The sequence below is a fragment of the Aotus nancymaae genome, unplaced genomic scaffold, assembly GCF_030222135.1.
Source record: "Aotus nancymaae isolate 86718 unplaced genomic scaffold, 86718_ANA_hifiasm-v0.15.2.pri h1tg000018l, whole genome shotgun sequence".
Lineage (NCBI taxonomy): Eukaryota > Metazoa > Chordata > Mammalia > Primates > Aotidae > Aotus > Aotus nancymaae.
The window spans coordinates 8,911,157-8,929,731 of NW_026988430.1; the positions used below are offsets into that span (position 1 = coordinate 8,911,157).

Below are 18,575 nucleotides of genomic sequence, written 5' to 3' on the forward strand. Positions count from 1 at the left end.
TGGAGGAGTGGCAAAGCCGTCCTGCTGGCTCAGGCTCTGAGTCTCATGGCGCCAGATACTGGCCCCCAATTCACCAATTTGCCAATGATCCTCCAACTTTTCCTAAACCCTTGTGCCTCTTGTAATGCCCTAGCCCCTGGCACTCAAGGCCCTTGCGAGCCACCACCTCCATCTGCCCCTACAAACAGCCCCCATTGTCATCCTCTGTCATCTCCTTCACTCTAAACAAACCCTGGGCTTCAGCCACCGCAAGGGGCCACATCACACTCTCATTTCAACCCTGGACTTTTCTACATGCAGTTCCTCTGCCTGGTGTTCTCTTTCTGCACCCAGGAGACTCCTATTCATCCACCAAAGCCCAGCTCAAAATGTACCTTTTCTGGTTTAAACACTGGGCACCTTAGGTGAGACTTAAATCCTGAGGTCCAGAAGAATTGTAGGCTGGGTGCAATGGCTCATACTTGTAATCCCAGCACTTTGGGAGGCCGAGCCAGGGGGAATCACTGGAGGTCAGGAGTTCGAGACAGCCTGACGACATGGTGAAGCCCCATCTCTACTAAAAATACAAAAAATTGGCCGGGCGCGGTGGCTCATGCCTATAATCCCAGCACTTTGGGAGGCCGAGCCGGGTGGATCATGAGGTCAAGAGATCAAGACCATCCTGGTCAACATGGTGAAGCCCCGTCTCTACTAAAGATAGAAAAATTAGCTGGGTATGGTGGCGCACGCCTGTAGTCCCAGCTACTCAGGAGGCTGAGGTGGAAGGATCACTTGAGCCCAGGAGTTCTGGGCTGTAGTGCGCTATGCCGATCAGGTGTCTGCACTAAGTTCGGCATCAATATGGCGACTTCCTGGGAGCAGGGGACCACCAGGTTGCCTAAGGAGGAGCGAACCGGCCCAGGTCGGAAACGGAGCAGGTCAAAACTCCCATGCTGATGAGTAGTGGGATCGCGCCTGTGAATAGCCACTGCACTCCAGCCTGGGCAACATAGTGAGACCCCATCTGTAAAATAAATAAATAAATAAATAAAATACAAAAAATTAGCTAGGCGTGGTGGCGCGTGTCTGTAATCCCAGCTACTCAGGAGACTGAGGCATGAGAATCGCTTAAACCCAGGAGACAGAGATTGCAATGAGCCAAGATTGCGTCATTGCTCTCCAGCCTGGGTGACAGAGGGAGACTCCTTCTCAAAAAGAAAGAAAGAATTGTAAATGAATCTCTACCTTTCCGTAGTGGGTTTGTTATGGGCAGTGGCGTCGGTGTGGCAATTCTGAAACTGTTTTGCAAGTGTTGCAGGATAGAGCACAAGTGGACAGGCACAGCTCTATCGTTTGGAACCAGGGTTCGCCCTGGGGAAGAAGGGAGACTCCAACGGGGAAGGAAAACCAGGGCAAGCCCTGTGCTGTTGCATGGACATTGGGTCAATCTGTGTGAAGTCACATTTGTTTCTGTAAAGAAGTTTTTCTTCCTTCATTTATATCAATATGGACTCACGACTTCATATTTTAGCCAGTGGATTATAATCCAATATTATCACATTTATTCTGGTGCTCAAAATGCCCCTGATTAAGCCTGTAGGGTCTCCTTCAAGCTGGCTCCTCATCCTTTCCACACGGCCATGTCATTCTGTGAACATGGCCTGACCTTCTGGCCAGTACTATGTTCACGACTCACCTGGAATGTTTCCTGCTCCATCCCTGGAATCAGTCATCTCTCCGAGGAGGGAGAGGATGGGATTTGTAGCGTCAGATGGGATTCTGGAACTCGGATTGATCAGGGTGTGAGGTGAGCTCACTGCTACTGCCGTGCCGTGGCCTCCAGCCCCTCTCGCAGACAGAGCTGGAGTTACCAGCTCACTCTGTTACCAGGCTAGAGTGCAGTGGCACGATCTCACTCACTGCAACCTCTGCCTCCTGGGTTCAAGCGACTCCCCTGCTTCAGCCTCCCTAGTAGCTGGGATTACAGGTACCAGCCACCACGTTCAGCTGATTTTTGTATTTTTAGTAGAGACAGGGTTTCACCATGTTGGCCAGGATGGTCTCGATCTCCTGACCTTGTGATCTGCCTGCCTCGGCCTCCGAAAGTGCTGGTATTACAGGCATGAGCCACCGTGCCCGGCCAGAAATATATTTTCTAGTGGACAGAGCATCTTCACATTTCTATATTCATGTCCATGTCTCTATGTAGATATCAATAATAGATGAAGAACTATGAATGAATCAAATGGGAAGTACTGGGCAAAACCCCATTTCTACCAAAAACAAAACCAAAAATTAGCCAGGTGTGGTGGTGTGCACCTGTAGTCCCAGCTACTCAGGAGGCTAAGATGGGAGATCACTTGAACCCAGGAGGTGGAGGTTGCAGTGAGCTGAGATAGCACCACTGCACTCCAGCCTGAGCAACAGAATAAGACCATGTCTCAATAAAAAAAAAGTTGAGGATGACAGCTGCCCCCCACTTCTCTAGAGTCCCCGAGCCAACCAGGCAGGATGGAGCCGGCCCTGACCTCACCCAGCCCCATTCCAGGGCTCCTCCATGCTGCCCTATACTCAGAGACCCCTGCCTTCTGGCTGCCCCCGACCCCAAGGGTGACAGGATGTTATAAGGTGGCTCTTCCCGGCTTGGATGCAGCCGAGGTTTCAAAGCCTCAGAATGATGCAATGGAGGGGTGGGGATCTGCCCCCACCTCAGTTTTGAGGTGCTTCCAGCCACATGAGGGGAAGAGACTTCCCCTTATGAAGCTGAACGTGTGTCCCCTGGGGCTGGTGGGACAGACGGCTGGTTTATTTTTATGTGTTTTAGAAGTATTTGTTCTCTGCCAAGTCCCTTACAAAGAGGTAAGTGACCAACAGTTGGTAGGTGTCAGGGCTGAGGCTCAAATCTAGACAGGCCTGAGGGCCAAACCATGCCTGCAACTCCTTCACCGCATGGCCTCAACCCGGAGGACTCACGCCCAGGGTGGCTCAGGCCAGAGCTGGGAGCCTGGGCTGCCTACTGTACAGTGAGCTCAGGGAATGGAGTGAGGTGAGCAGCAAAGCTTCGTTAGAGGATAAATCTACCCCGATTCCACGAGACCAAAGATGACCCCACAAATGGGACTTGACCGAGAGGACCCTTGAGGAGTGCAGCACCCCAAATGAGGCAGACGCTGGGGCCTGAAATGAGGAGCCATCAGAAGCTGGAAGCTTGGGCCAGGCATAGTGGCTCATGCTGTAATCTCAGCACTTTGGGATACAAAATACAAAAATTAGCCAGGCGTGGTGGTGGGTGCTTGTAATCCCAGCTACTCAGGAGGCTGAGACGAGAAAACTCCATCTCAAAAAAAAAAAAAAAGAAAGAAATTAGCTAGGCATGCTCGTGCATGCGTGTGATCCCAGCTGAGGCAGGAGAATTGCCTGAACCCAGGAGGCAGAGGTTGCAGTGAGCCAAGATCGTGCCATTGCACTCCAGCCTGGGCAACAAGAGCAAAACTCTGTCTCAAAAAAAAAAAAAAGAAAAGAAAAAGAAGATAAAATTTGCATAGCTTAACAGCTGGGTATGGTCAGGGAAAAAGAAAGAAAGCCCCTCCAAAACCACTGTCACCCCAGGGTAACTTCAGGCACACCCCAGGCGGGGCCGCCCTGAGAACAAGAGCAGAAGATGAACGTTGTAGGGAAGAAATAGACTTCACTAAAATAATCCAGCCAGTCACTAAACGAGTAAACACGAAAATAATAACAAGCCCAGGTCAGGGGAAACTCATATCCAGATTTGCTACATATATTATTTAAAATGTCCAGTTTCCTACAAAATAAATGAAGCATGCAAAAAACAATAACAACAACAACAACAACAACAACAAAAAAACAGGAAAGCATGACCCATATATCAGGGGAAATCTGGGCAAAGGAAACGGCCTGTGAGAGACCACATGTTGGATTTATTAGAAAAAGACTTTATTCTCCAGATGGTGGTTTTAAAAAGAAAAAGACTTTAAAGTAGCCATTATACATATGTTCACAGAACTAAAGGAAACCGTGACTAAAGAAAGAAAGGAATGTATGATGACAACATTTTATCAAGTAGGGAATACCAGTAAAAAGACTGAAATTATAAAAAAAGAACCAAATGTAAATTATGGAGTTGAAAACTATAGTAACTGAAATAGCCGGGCGCGGTGGCTCACCCCTGTAATCCCAGCACTTTGGGAGGCTGAGGCAGGTGGATCACATGAGGTTAGGAGTTCAAGACCAGCCTGACCAACACGGTGAAACCATATCATCTCTACTAAAAATACAAAATTAGCCAGATGTGGTGGCAGGCGCCTGTAATCCCAGCTACTTGGGAGGCTGAGGCAGGAGAATCACTTGAAAATTGGAGGTGGAAGTTGCAATGAGCCGAGATTGCGCCATTGCACTCCAGCCTGGGCAACAAGAGTGAAACTTCATGGAAGGAAGGAAGGAAGGAAGGAAGGGAGGGACGGAGGGAGGGAGGGTGGAAGGAAGGAAGGAGAAAGAAAGAAAGAAAGAGAGAAAGGGGAGGGAAGAGAAAGGGAGGGAGGGAGGGAAGGAGAAAGGAAGAAAAATATAGTAATTGAAAGAAAACATTCACTGACAGGATTCACCAGCTGATTTCAAAATTCATATGGAATTGCAAAGGCTCTAGAATGGATAAAGAATAAAAATCGGCGGAGTGTGACGGCTCGTGCCTGTAATCCCAGCACTTTGGAAAGCCCAGGCAGGAGAATCACTTGAGTCCATGATGTCAAGACTGCAGTCAGCTGAGATCGCACCACTGCACTCCAGGCTGGGCGACGGAGCGAGACCCTGTCTCAAAGAATAAAAACCAGAAACAACAAACAAACAAATAATGATAATTAAAGAAAAATAAAAAACGTAGGGGTACATTTTCATGTCTTGTATTTGGCAATGGAACCTTAGATATGATACTCAAAACACAAGTAAGAAAAAAAGATAAATGTATTTTATCAAAATTAAGACTTTTGTTCATCAAAGGACACTTTCAAGAAAGTGAAAAGGCAGGCCGGGCACTGTGGTTCACGCCTGTAATCCCAAAACTTTGGGAGGCTGAGGCGGGTGGATCACAAGGTCAAGAGATCAAGATCATCCTGCCAACATGGTGAAACCCAGTCTCTACTGAAAATGCAAAATTTAGCTGGGTGTGGTGGTGTGCGCCTGTAATCCCAGCTACTTGGGAGGCTGAGGCAGGAGAATTGCTTGAACCTGGGAAGCGGAGTTTGCAGTTAGCCGAGATCATGCCATTGCACTCCAGCCTGGTGACAGAGCAAGACTATGTTCCAAAAAGAAAAAAAAGAAAAGAAAAGAAAGTGAAAAGACAACCTATAGAATAGAAGAAAATATTTGCAAATCAAAAATCTGGTGAGAGTCTCATATCCAGAATATACAAGAACTCATAGAATTCAATAGCAGAACACAAACAACCCTATTTAAAAATGGGCAAAGGGGCCAGGCATGGTGGCTCATGCATGTAATCCTAGCACTTTGGGAGGCTGAGGCGGGCGGATCACCTGAGGTCAGGAGTTCAAGCCTCTACTAAAATACAAAAATTTGTTGGGCATGATGACCGGTGCCTGTAATACCAGCGACTCAGGAGGCTGAGACGGGAGAATTGCTTAAACCCAGAAGACAGTGGTTGCAGCGAGTGAAGATTGCACCACTGCACTCCAGCCGGGCAGCTGAGCAAGACTACGTCTCAAAAAAAAAAAAAAAAAAAAAAAAGAGACAAAGGATGCTAAAAGACTTTTCCCCAAATAAGGTCTACAGATGGCTCCCAGCTCATGAAAGATGCTCAGCCTCATTTGTCATCAGGGAAATGCAAGTTGAAGCCACAACGAGAGCCCCTTCCCCTCCCTAGGATAGCTAGGAAGCCATGCCTGCTGTCTTGATGACCCCAGGACCCTGTCTGCTGCCTGCCCATGCTGGTCCTTGAGCTCCATTGAGTGGACTCATTGCTGGCTCCTGGCACTACCAAGCTGTACTCTGGAACACCTCGGTGTTCCTAGAGTGAAAAGACTCATTCATTATGGTCAGTCAGATCCTTCCAGGGCTAAGAGACCCTCCAGGGTGGCCCCAGGGTGGCCCCCGTCTGACCCTAACTTTGGATCCTGAAAAGGAAGCCCTGAGTTCTGCCCAGTTTGGTCCTTTGAGGGTGAGCAGGAGATCCCACTATTACCCAAGCCTGGCTTTTCTGGGCATGTAAGTTGGGGGACAGTGCGGATCACAGCTCAGGAACCACTCCTGCAATCCCAAGAGCCTCTCCCACTCCACAAGTCCACCCTTGACCTCTTCTCTGAGCCCCAAATGCCTCTTGGGCGCCACCTCCTGGACGTTCTTCAGATGAACAACAGCCCCAATACAAATCATTTCACCGATCCTCCTCCCATGTCCTCTACTCAGCTTCCTCCATCTCCTCTCCTGACGGGTCCCTCACCTGCCGAGTTGCTCATGTAGGATCCTGGACTCCCCTGCAAAAAGTAACCCCCACCCCTCCCCCATTCCTACAATCCCTACATCAAATAGTCACTAGGCCTGAAGCCACACTTCACTGAGCGTGATTGAGATTTGTGTTCTCAGCACCCCAGTCCCGCTTCCTTCCAGTCCGTTCCCATCTTGAGACTGAGAGCTAGAAGGTGGGCTCTCTTGCCTGATATTTGAGTCTGTGCAGGGGCTTATGAGAGTGACCTAGAAGGGAGGGGCAGAGGTCAGGGCCTTAGGGGCACAGCAGGAGGAGCCAGGAGAGAGAGGAAAGCTTCCCATGCTAGGGTCAAGCCAGGGTCTGGGGTCCTTCTCAGGACTCAAGATGTGGAAAAAAGCCCTCCCTCCCCGTGCAGTGGAAGGGAAGGGAATGGCAGGGCCCTCCCAAGGGAAAGCCCATGGGCAGTGTGGGCAGAGATGCCCAAGGCACCTGTGAGCAAGGCGAAGAGAAACGGCATGGGGCTTGCACTTGATTAGGGCCAACCTAGACATTAGAACCAAAGAAAAAAGCACAAACCCAGTCAGTTGGAGGCAAGCAACACCACAAACAGCAGCAAACTCCTCGCCAGTGCTCTGACTGGAAAAAATAACCGGGCGCGGTGGCTCACACCTGTAATCCCAGCACTTTGGGAGGCTGAGGCGGACGGATCACAAGGTCAGGAGTTTGAGACCAGCCTGATCAATATGGTGAAACTCCCATCTCTACTAAAAATACAAAAATTACCCAGGCGTGGTGGTGGGTGCCTGTAGTCCCAGCACTTTGGGAGGTTGAGGCGGGTGGATTACAAGGTCAGGAGTTCGAGACCAGCCTGGCCAATATAGTGAAACCTCGTTTCTACTAAAAATACCTAAAAAATTAGCTGGGCATGGTGGCAGCTACTTGGGAGGCCGAGGCGGGAGAATTGCTTGAACCTGGGAGGCAGAGGTTGTAGTTTGCTGAGATTGCACCACTGTACTCCAGCTTGGGCAACAGAGTGAGAGACTGTCTAAAAAAAAAAGAAGAAAAAGAAAAAAAAAGTCACAAGTAAAGAGAGTGATAAGAATGATCCAGGCCTTTGAGGTGGTTACACCTGTAACCCCAGCACTTTGAGAGGCCGAGACAGGAGGATCCCCTGAGCCCAGGAGTTGGAGACCAGCCTGGGCAACACGGCAAAACCCCATCTCTACCAAAAATACAAAATTTAGCCAGGCATGGTGGTGTGCACCTGTGGTCTCAGCTACTCGGGAAGCTGAGGTGGAAGAATCGCTTGAGCCTGGGAAGTGGAGGCTGCAGTAAGCCAAGCATTGCACTCCAGCCTGGGCAACAGAGCAAGACCTTGTCTCAAAATAAAAGAAAATAATCTAGGTGAGCACAGTGGCGCATGCCAGTAATCCAAGAACTTTGGGAGGCTAAGATGGGAGGTTCCCTTCAGACCAGGAGTTACAGACCAGCCTGGGCAAAATATTGAGACCCTGTCTTTGCAAAAATAAAAAATAAAAATTGCTTAATTAGCTGGGGATGGTGGTGCACATCTGTAATCCAGCTACTTGGGTGAGGGCTGAGGCGGGAGGATCGCTTGAGCCCGTGAGGTCAAGGTTACAGTGGGCCATCATGACATCACTGCACTCCAGCCTGAGCAATAGGCTGAGACCCTGACTACAAAAAAGAATTCAAAAGAAGGATAATTGGTGTCCCTGAAGAAGAGAATCCAACAGTGAATATGAAAAACGATTTTCAGGCCGGGCACGGTGGCTCAAGCCTGTAATCCCAGCACTTTGGGAGGCCGAGGCGGGTGGATCACGAGGTCAAGAGATCGAGACCATCCTGGTCAACATGGTGAAACCCCGTCTCTACTAATACAAAAAATTAGTTGGGCATGGTGGTGCGTGCCTGTAATCCCAGTTACTCAGGAGGCTGAGGCAGGAGAATTGCCTGAACCCAGGAGGCAGAGGTTGCGGTGAGCCGAGATCGCGCCATTGCACTCCAGCCTGGGTAACAAGAGCGAAACTCCGTCTCAAAAAAAAAAAAAAAAGAAAAAGAAAAACGATTTTCACATATGTAACAGGAAATAGTCCCTGAAAGAAAGAACTGAATTGTTGATATTAAGGACATACCACATACCAGAAAAATTTAGTACAGAAAATGTGTGCGTAACAAGAGGAACATGTCCCAGTAGAGTTTCATGAATAAGGAAAAAGTTCTTCCCGTACCCAAACTGAAAGTTCAGGTCATGTACCAAGGTGGGGGCGGGGAAGCCAGGTGGCCCTCAGCCTTCTCCATAGCAACATTTCATGCCAGAAGACCCTACAGCAAAGCCACAGCATTCTGAGGACGAGGGTGGACCAAGAATACGATTGTCAGCAGCTCACCTGAGCTGGGAGGAAGAGAGGTGAGCTCTCAGGGATCACAGTAGCCAATGAAAGCAACAAGCCCAGAATGAAAGCGGGAAGCCTCTCATCACTTACTGCAAATAAGCAAGAGGCTAAAACTGAGAAGACACCACGTCTCCCTGCTTCATTCTCAGACTGGTGCACAGTGGAGGTCAGGTGAATCAGCACAGACATGGGGTGTCTCTCTGCAGAGGGAGCCCCAACGAAAGGATCCCTCGTTGTGAACCCAGGGATAGGGGTACCAAGGGGGAAGGCTCAGAGGGGAAACTCCTGGTACGGAGTCAGAGCAGAGAAAGCACTGTCAAGGTTTCCCCTCCTCTCCTCAACAAGGAGGGCTCCACAGAGGCACCTGAGGACCTCTGCCCAAGCCTGGACAAAGAGACCCAGGCAGGACCCCAGGGCCTGGTGTGCCAGTGTGCGAAGACCCACCAGGGGGCTGAGCCTGTGACTGCAGATCCCTTCAGAGGCTGCTGTGCCCTGGCTGTACCCCTAGTTGGTGTGCAGAGGGCACCTGCCCCCAGAGGCCTACCAGGGAAAGCTTTTGTCACTGCCCAGCGTCACATGGGTAGGTTTTTTTTTGTTGTTTTTCTTTGAGATGGAATCTCGCCCTGTCGCCCAGGCTGGAGTGCAGTGGTGTGATCTCAGCTCACTGCAACCTCTGCCTCCTGGGTTCAAGCGATTCTCCTGTCTCAGCCTCCCGAGTAGCTGGAATTACAGGCATCTGCCACCATACCCTGCTAATTTTTTGTATCTTTAATAGAGACAGGGTTTCATCATGTTGGCCAGGCTGCTCTCGAACTCCTAACCTTGTGATCCACCCGCCTTGGTTTCCCAAAGTGCTGGGATTATAGGCATGAGCCACCATGCCCGGCTTCTTTTTTTTTTTTTTTTCACCAAGAGCTGGACTCCTCAATTATAACTAGAGGTCATATGCCAAAATGCCAATCAAGCGTCGTTTGACTGTTAGTTTAGTTTGATTGTCAAGTGTTAGTTATAAATCTATTGCTCACAGCTTCAAAAGCATCTTTCAACATATGCTGTATGATAGAGAAATTCCTTTAAACTCTTTTTTTTTTTTGAAACAGAGTTTCACTCTTGTCGCCCAAGCTGGAGTGCAGTGGCACAATCTTGGCTCACTACAACCTCCGCCTCCCAGGTTCAAGTGATTCTCCTGCCTCAGGCTCCTGAGTAGTTGGGATTACAGGAGCTGGCCACCATACCCAGCTAATTCTTGTATTTTTATTAGAGATGGGGTTTCACCATGTTAGCCAGGCTGATTTTGGACTCCTGACCTCAGGTGATCCACCCACCTCAGCCTCCAAAACATATATCCAGACCCTGTCAAAAAAAAAAAAAAGGTTTCATTCGGCTGCCCCTCTTTCTCCTTCCCCTCCCCCTCCCCCTCCTCCTCCCTTTCCCTCTCCCTCTCCTTCTGACAGAGTCTCACTCTGTTGCCCAGGCTGGAGTGCAGTGGCACAATCTCGGCTCACTGCAACCTCGACCTCCCCAGGCTCAAATGATCCTCCCACCTCAGCCTCCTGAGTAGCTGGGACTACAGGCATGCACCATCAGCCCAACTAAGTGTATGTGTGCGTGTGTGTGTGTGTGTGTAGACAGGGTCTCATTATGTTGCCCAGACTGGTATTGAACTCCTGGGCTCAAGTGGTCCTCATGCCTCGGCCCCGCAAAGTACTGGGATTACAGGCATCGGTCGCCTCGCCCAGCCCCCAATTTTTTTTTTTTTTTAAAGATGGGGTTTCACCATATTGGTCAGGCTGGTCTCGAACTCCTGACCTCAGGTGATCCACCCACTTCAGCCTCCCAAAGTGCTGGGATTACAGGCGTGAGCCACTGCACCCGGCTCCCAGTTTTTTTTTTTTTTTTTTTAACAAAGTAAAAAGCACCAGACTGGGTGTGGCAGCTCATACCTACAATCCCAGCACTTTGGGAGGCCAAGGAGGGGAAGATCACTCGAGGCCAAGTGTTCAAGACCAGCCTGCTGGGCAACATAGCAAAACCCGTCTCAAAAAATAAAAAACTTCATGCAGATGGTTTTTTTCAGCTAAAAAAAATAAATAGATAAAAAGTAAAAATTGGCCAGGCACAGTGGCTCACGCAGGTAATCCCACCACTTTGGGAGGCCAAGGTAAGTGAATCACCTGAGGTCAAGAGTTTGAAACCAGCCTGGCCAACGTGGTGAAACCTCGTCTCTACTAAAAACCCAAAAATCAGATGGGCATGGAGGCACGAGCCTGTAATCTCAGCTACTTGGGAGGCAGAGGTGGGAGAATCACTTGACTACAGGAGGTTGAGGTTGCAGTAAGCTGAGATTGGGCCACTGGACTCCAACCTAGGCAACAGAGTGAGACCCTGTCTCAAAAATAAATAAATAAATAAAATTAGCCAGGCTTGGTGGCATATGCTTGTAGTCTCAACTACTTGGAACTTGGAAGGTTGAGAGAGAAAGATCTCTTGTGCACGAGAGTTCAAGGTTAGAGTGAACTATGATTGGGCCACTGTATTCCAGCCTGGGAGACAGAGCGAGACTCTGTCTCTAAAAAAACCAGAAAGGGCCAGGAGCGGTGGCTCGTGCCTGTAATCACACTTTGGGAGGCCAAGGCAGGTGACTCACCTGAGCCCAAGAGTTCGAGACCAGACTGGGCAACATAGTGAGACTTCATGTCTAAAGAAAAATTTAAAATTAACCAGTCATGGTGGCACATGCCTTTTGTCCCAGATATTTGAGAGACTGAAGTGGGAGGATCACTTGAGCGTGTGAGGTCGAGGCTGCAGTGAGCCATGATTGCACCACTGCACTCCAGCCTGGGCCACAGATCAAGACCCTGTCTCGAAGAAGAGACTTGAGAACAAACTCTTGGGCTCCCTCTTTCTTTCTCTCCTTCCCTCCCTTCCTCCCTTCCATGTGAGCACACATCCACAAGCCGAGAGAGGGGCAGCAGAATGAAACCTCCCTCAACCGCACCTTGAATGGTCTTACACTTTCAGCCTCCAGAACTGTGAGAAATAAATGTCTTTCTTTCTTTTTCTTTTTTTCTTTGTTCTTTTTTTTTTGAGACAGGGTAGGGCCTTGTCACCCAGGCTGGAGTGCAGTGGCACCATCATGGCTTACTGCAGCTGTAGCCTCAATCTCTCAGGCTCAAGCAATCCTTCCATATCTCAGCCTCCAGAGTAGTTCGGACTATAGGTGCCCACCACCATGCCTGGCTAATTTTTTGGATTTTTAGTAGAGAGGAGTTTTTAGCATGTTTGCCAAGGCTGATCTTGAACTCCTAGACTCAAGCGATCCTCCTGCCTGGGCCTCCCAAAGTGCTGGGATTACAGGTATGAGCTATCTTGCCCAACTAAGAACTATAAGAAGTAAGTTTCTGTTATTCAAGCCACAAAGTCTGTGGTATTTTGTTATGGAGCCCAAGCAAAGACAAGCAGCTTCTTCTAAAACTAAACATACTCTCACCATATGATCAGCACTCGTGCCTCTTGGTGTCTACCCAAATGAGTTGAAAACATATGTCCATGCAAAAACCTGCACATATATGCTTACAGCAGCTTTATCCATAATTGCTGAAACTTGGAACTAAGACATTCCTAAATAGAGCTGAGGATGGTGGCTTCTGCCTGTAACCCCTGCTACTTGTGCAGCTGATGCAGGCAGTCACTTGAGATCAGGAGTTTGAGACCAGCCTGAGCAACAGAGGGGGAACCCATCTCTATAAAAAATACTTTTAGGACTGGGCGCGGTGGCTCAAGCCTGTAATCCCAACGCTTTGGGAGGCTGAGGCGGGTGGATCACGAGGTCAAGAGATCGAGACCATCCTGGCCAACATGGTGAAACCCCGTCTCTACTAAAAAATACAAAATTTAGATGGGTGTGGTGGTGCACACCTGTAGTCCCCAGCTATTCAGGAGGCTGAGGCAGGAGAATTGCTTGAACCTAGGAGGTGGAGATTGCAGTAAGCCAAGATTGCACCACTGCACTCCAGCCTGGCGCCTGGAGACAAAGCGAGACTCTGTCTCAAAAAAAAAAAAAATTTTAGGGCCAGCCTGGTAAACATGGCAAAACCCTGTCTCTACTAAAAATACTAAAAATCAGTTTAACGTCGCTCCAGTGTAAACCTCGGTAGCTGCCTAAAGCAGATATTAAAAATTAGCTGGGTGTGGTGGTGGGTGCCTAGGTAATCCCAGCTACTCAGGGGGCTGAGACACAAGAATTGCTTCAACCTGGGAGGTGGAAGTTACAGTAAGCCAAGACTGGGCCATTGCATAATCGCCTGGGTGACTAAGAGAGACTCCATCTTGAAAAAAAAAAGAAAAAAGCTGATTTAAGATTTTATTTTACTAAAGAAACATATAAGAAGCATCGTACCCAAGAGTGATTAGAATACTATTTTTCTTTTGTAACTTTCTTTTTTAAAGAGAGCCACCTACACTGCTGGCTGTGTCCCATTGCTCAAAATGTAGGAACAGGTCCGGGTGCAGTGGCTCACCACTGTAATCCCAGCACTTTGGGAGGCCTGAGGCAGGCAGCGCTCACGAGGTCATGAGTTCAAGACCAGCATGGTGAAACCCCATCACTACCAAAAACACAAAAAATTAGCCAGAGTAGTGGTGTGTGCCTGCAAATCCCAACTACTCTGGAAACTGAAGCAGGAAAATCACTTGAACCCATCAAGCAGAAATTGCAGTAAGCCAGAGATCATCTGTCAGCCTGGTTGGGGGAAAAAGAAACGGCACAACTTAAAAATGTAAAATGCACGGCCGGGCACAGTGGCTCAAGCCTGTAATCCCAGCACTTTGGGAAGCCAAGGCGGGTGGATCACGAGGTCAAGAGATCGAGACCATCCTGGTCAACATGGTGAAACCCCGTTTCTACTAAAAATACAAAAAATTAGCTGGGCACGGTGGCGCATGCCTGTAATCCCAGCTACTCAGGAGGCTGAGGCAGGAGAATTGCCTGAACCCGGGAGGCGGAGGTTGCGGTGAACAGAGATCACTCAGTGCACTCCAGCCTGGGTAACAAGAGCGAAACTACGTCTAAAAAAAAAAAAAATGTAAAAAACCGGAAACACAGGTATTGTAACAAAAAAAAGAAACAAAACAGGTCACAGAATCTCATCTATTAAAACTAAAAAAAAAACAATAAAGAAGAATCACCAATCACCAAAATTCAAGAGTGCGTAAGACATTTGTTGGCGAGATAGAAAGCTTCCTTTTCCTAAGGTACCATTATCTTTTGTTAAACAATCTTAAAAAAAGAAAACCACTCAGACTGCGTTTTCTCCCTCTTATTCTCCACAAAGGAGAAAAAGAACGATCATCAACGGTAAACGGCAGTCGCAGTAAAGCAACACCGATCACCTACTTCACGCTCAGGAGAAAACGCTGTATCTCCTCCTCGTGGTTTTCGGTGCTCTACACGTTCAGAGAAACTTCTCTAGTAACGAACTATAGAAATGATCCCTGAAAGTATAGTCTTAGCCTTCAGCTCCAGCCTCTGCTGGGTCTACATTCGCCTCACACTTTACACTGATGGCGAGATAGTTTCACTATTTCTGATTCCATAAGGAAATAAATAGAAATACAGATTGTCAACAACATCTTTTCGAATACTATCACATTACAACATATTTTGACGTTTTAAGTGGAAACATAATTTTTTAAAATTGTTTTAATTTAAAAAGTTGAAAAACAGGCTTAATTAACATAATACTGAATGACAGCCAATCACAATCTGAATTTTTAAAGTGGGCGGTGTTTGCTCCTGGTGCGGTGCGCCCGCCTGTAATCCAGTAATCCCAGCGTTTGAGAACCCACGCGGAAGCCCGGGCAGGAGTATCCTTTGTTCTATGAGTTTGAGACCAGGCTAGGCAATATAGGGCTATCTCGTCTCTACCAAAGGGGGAAAAAAATCAAAACTGAGCTGGGCGTGGTGGCACTGCCTGTAGTCCCAGCTAAACGGGATAATCGCTTGAGCCAGGAAAGCTGGCTGAGTTTGAAGCTGTAGTAAGCTTTGATCGCCCCATTGCACCCCAGCCTGGGAGACAGAGTGAAATCTTGACTCTTAAAAACATATTTTTTAGGGAGGATGGTATAGACATAAAATGTACCATTTTAATCATTTTTTTATAGGTACAATTCAGTGCCATTAAATACATTCATGTAACCAATGGTATGTAACCGTCACCATTATTTATCTCCAGAACTTTTTCAACATCCCAAACTGAAACTTTGTACCCATAAAACAAACTTCCTTTTCCTCCCTCTGCCCAGACCCTTTTAACCACTATTCTCCTTTCTGTCTCTATGAATTTGATTCTTGTAGGTACCTCTATAAGTGGAAACATGCAATATTGTCCAATTGAATCTGGCTTATTTCACTTAGAATTATGTTTTCAAGGTTCATTCATGTTGTAACATGTTACAGAATTTCACTTCTTTTTTAGGCTGGAGTGCAATGATGCATGACGGCTCACTGCAGCCTTGACCTCCAGGGCTCAGGTGATCCTCCCACGTCAGCCTCCTGAGTAGCTGGGACTACAGGCACATGCCATCACACCTGGCTAATTTTTTGTATCTTTTGTAGGGAGGGGGTTTCATCACATTGCCCAGGCTGGTCTTGAACTCCTGGGCTCAAGGGATCCACCCGCCTAGGCATCTCAAAGTGGTGAGACTACAGGCGTGAGCCACCACGCCCAGCTGTTTTCTTAATTACATTTTTGAATTGTTCCTTGCTAGTGTATAAAAACACAACTGAACCACGCGCAGTGGCTGTAATCTCAGCTACTCGGGAGGCTGAAGCAGGAGAATCACTTGAACCCGGGAGGTGGAGGTTACAGTGAGCGGAGATTGTGCTATTGCGCTCCAGCCTGGGCAACAAGAGAGAGACTCCTCAACAAAACAAAACAAAACACACACACACACACACAGAACTGGTTTTTGTGAGTTATCTTGTGTCCTGAAACTCTGCTGAATTTGCTGATTAGCTCTAGTAATTTTTGTGGGTGTATTCTTTGGGATTTTTCTATATTTATAGAGATAGTTTTATTTCTTCTTTCCCAATTTGGTGCCTATCATTGCTTTTCCTTACCTAAAGGCTCTGGCTACAACTTCTAGTAAAATGTTGACTAGGCCAGGCGTAGTAATCCCAGCACTTTGGGAGGCCAAGGCAGATGGATCACGAGGTCAGAAGATCAAGACTATCCTGGCCAACATGGTGAAACCCTGTCTCTACTAAAGTTATAAAAATTATCCAGGCATGGCAGCTTGTGCCTGGAGTCCCAGCTACTCTGGAGGCTGGGGCAGGAGAATTGCTTGAATCCAGGAGGCGGAGGTTGCAGTGAGACCAGATCGTGCCACTGCACTCCAGTCTAGGTGCTGGGCAACAGAGGGAGACACCATCTCAAAAAAAAAAAAAAAATGTTGAGTAGCAGTGGTAAAAGTGAACCTCTGTGTCTTGTTCCTGATCTTAGAGGGAAAACTTTTAGTCTTTCACTATTAAGTATGATGATAACTGTGGGTTTTTCACAAATACCTTTTCTAATGTTGAGGCAATTCCCCGCTTTTCATAGTTTTATGTGTGTTTCAATCATGAAATGTTAGAATTTCTTAGATGCTTTTCCTGTGTCAGCTGGAATAATCGTTCTTTTCCCTTTGTTCTGCTAATGTGGTATATGACATTAATTGATTTTCTTATGTTGAGCCACCCCCTTGCATTCCTGGGATAAATCCCTCCCTTCCTCTCAGCCGCAGCACCTGAGTAAAGCCTTCTTCCTTGACAATAACCATTGTCTCAGAGATTGGCTTTCTGTGAGGTGAGCAGCAGGCCCTAGACCCAACCCCTGGTGTTTTCGTAACACCAGGATGGCCAGTAGCCTCCAGACACTGGAGGAGTCAAGGAGGAATCCTCCATTCGAGGCTTCAAATGACCCATCAACAGATTGATTCCTGACTTTGAACTTCCAGAACTGTGAGATAATAATTTCCGAGTTTGCCTTTCGTTTTTTTGATGGAGTCTCACTTTGTCACCCAGGCTGGAGTGCAGCAGCTTGATCTGGGCTCGCTGCAACCTCGGTCTCCTGGGTTCAAGTGATTCTTGTGCCTCAGCCTCCTGAGTAACTGGGATTATAGCTATGCATGACCACACCTGGCTAATTTTTGTGGTGGTGTTTTTTTTTAAGATGAGGTTTCACCATATTGGTCAGGGTGGTCTCAAACTCCTGACCTCAGGTGATCTGCCTGCCTCAGCCTCCCAAAGAGCTGGGATTACAGGTGTGAGGCACTGTGCCTGGCTTAATTTTGTATTTTTATTAGAGACGGATTTTTGTCATGTTGGCCAGGCTGGTCTTGAACTCCTGACCTCAAGTCATCTGCCTGCCTTGGCCTCCCAAAGTGCTGGGATTATAGGCACAAGCCACCATGCCTGGCCTAATTTCTGTGTTTTTTTTTTTTTTTCAGACGGATTTGCTCTTGTTGCCCAGGCTGGAGTGCAGCTCTTGGTGTCTACCCAAATGAGTTGAAAACGTATGTCCACACAGAAACCTGCACGCATATGTTTATAGCAGCTTTATCCATAATTGCCAAAACTTGGAACTAAGATGTTCCTAAACAGAGCTGGGGGCAGTAGCTAGTGTCTGTAATCCCTGCTACTTGGGCAGCTGAGGCAGGCAGTCACTTGAGATCAGGAGTTTGAGAGCAGCCTGGCAACAGAGGGAGAACCCATCTCTATAAAAACTACTCTTAGGGCTGGGCACAGTGGCTCATGCCCATAATCCCAGCACTTTGGGTGGCCAAGGCAGGTGGATCACCTGAGGTCGGGAGTTCGAGACCAGCCTGGCCAACATGACAAAACCCCATCTCTACTAAAAATACAAAAAATTAGCTGGGCATGGTGGCAGGTGCCTGTAATTCCAGCTAATCGGAAGACTGAGGCAGGAGAATCGCTTGAACCGAGGAGGCAGAGGTTGCAGTGAGCAGAGATCGCGCCATTGCACTCCAGCCTGGCTGACAAGAGTGAGACACCTCAAAAAAAAAAAAAAATAGGCCAAGTGCAGTGGCTCATGCCCATAATCCCAGCACTTTGGGAGGCCGAGGTGGGTGGATCATGAGGTCAGGGGATCAAGACCATCCTGGTCAACATGGTGTGAAACTCCATCTTTACTAAAAATACAAAAATTAGTCAGGTATGGCAGCATGCACCTGGAGTCCCAGCTATTCAGGAGGCTGAGGCAGGAGAATTGCTTGAACCTGGGAGGCAGAGGCTGCAAAGATCACGCCACTGCACTCCAGCCTGGGCCACAGAGGGAGACGTCGTTTTTTTTTTTTAAGTCCTGACTGGGCATGGTGACTCACACCTGTAATCCTAGCACTTTGGGAGGCCAATCCCTTGTGCCCAAGAGTTTGAGACCAGCCTGGGCAATATAGGCAGAGCCTGTCTCTTAAGAAAAATAAAATTAAATAAATAAAAAATATGTCTTCACTTTGGGAGACTGAGGCAGGCGGATCTCCTGAGGTCAGGAGTTCAAGACCAGCCTGGCCAACATGGCAAAAACCCAGCTCTACTAAAAATATAAAAATTAACTGGGTCTGATGGCTCACACCTGTAATCCCAACTGCTCAGGAGGCCCAGGTAGGAGAATTGCTTGAACCTGGGAGGTGGAGGTAACAGTGAGCTGAGATCGTGTCACTGCACTTCA

At 47.9% G+C, this 18,575-nt stretch overlaps 1 non-coding gene across 1 annotated transcript; it reads right to left on the reverse strand.

Moving 5' to 3' along the window:
* Positions 1-14,142: 14,142 nt before the first annotated feature.
* Positions 14,143-14,359, reverse strand: LOC135275799 (small nucleolar RNA U3). The gene has a single exon (XR_010343378.1). It is a non-coding gene; the product is annotated as a small nucleolar RNA U3 (small nucleolar RNA).
* Positions 14,360-18,575: the final 4,216 nt, after the last annotated feature.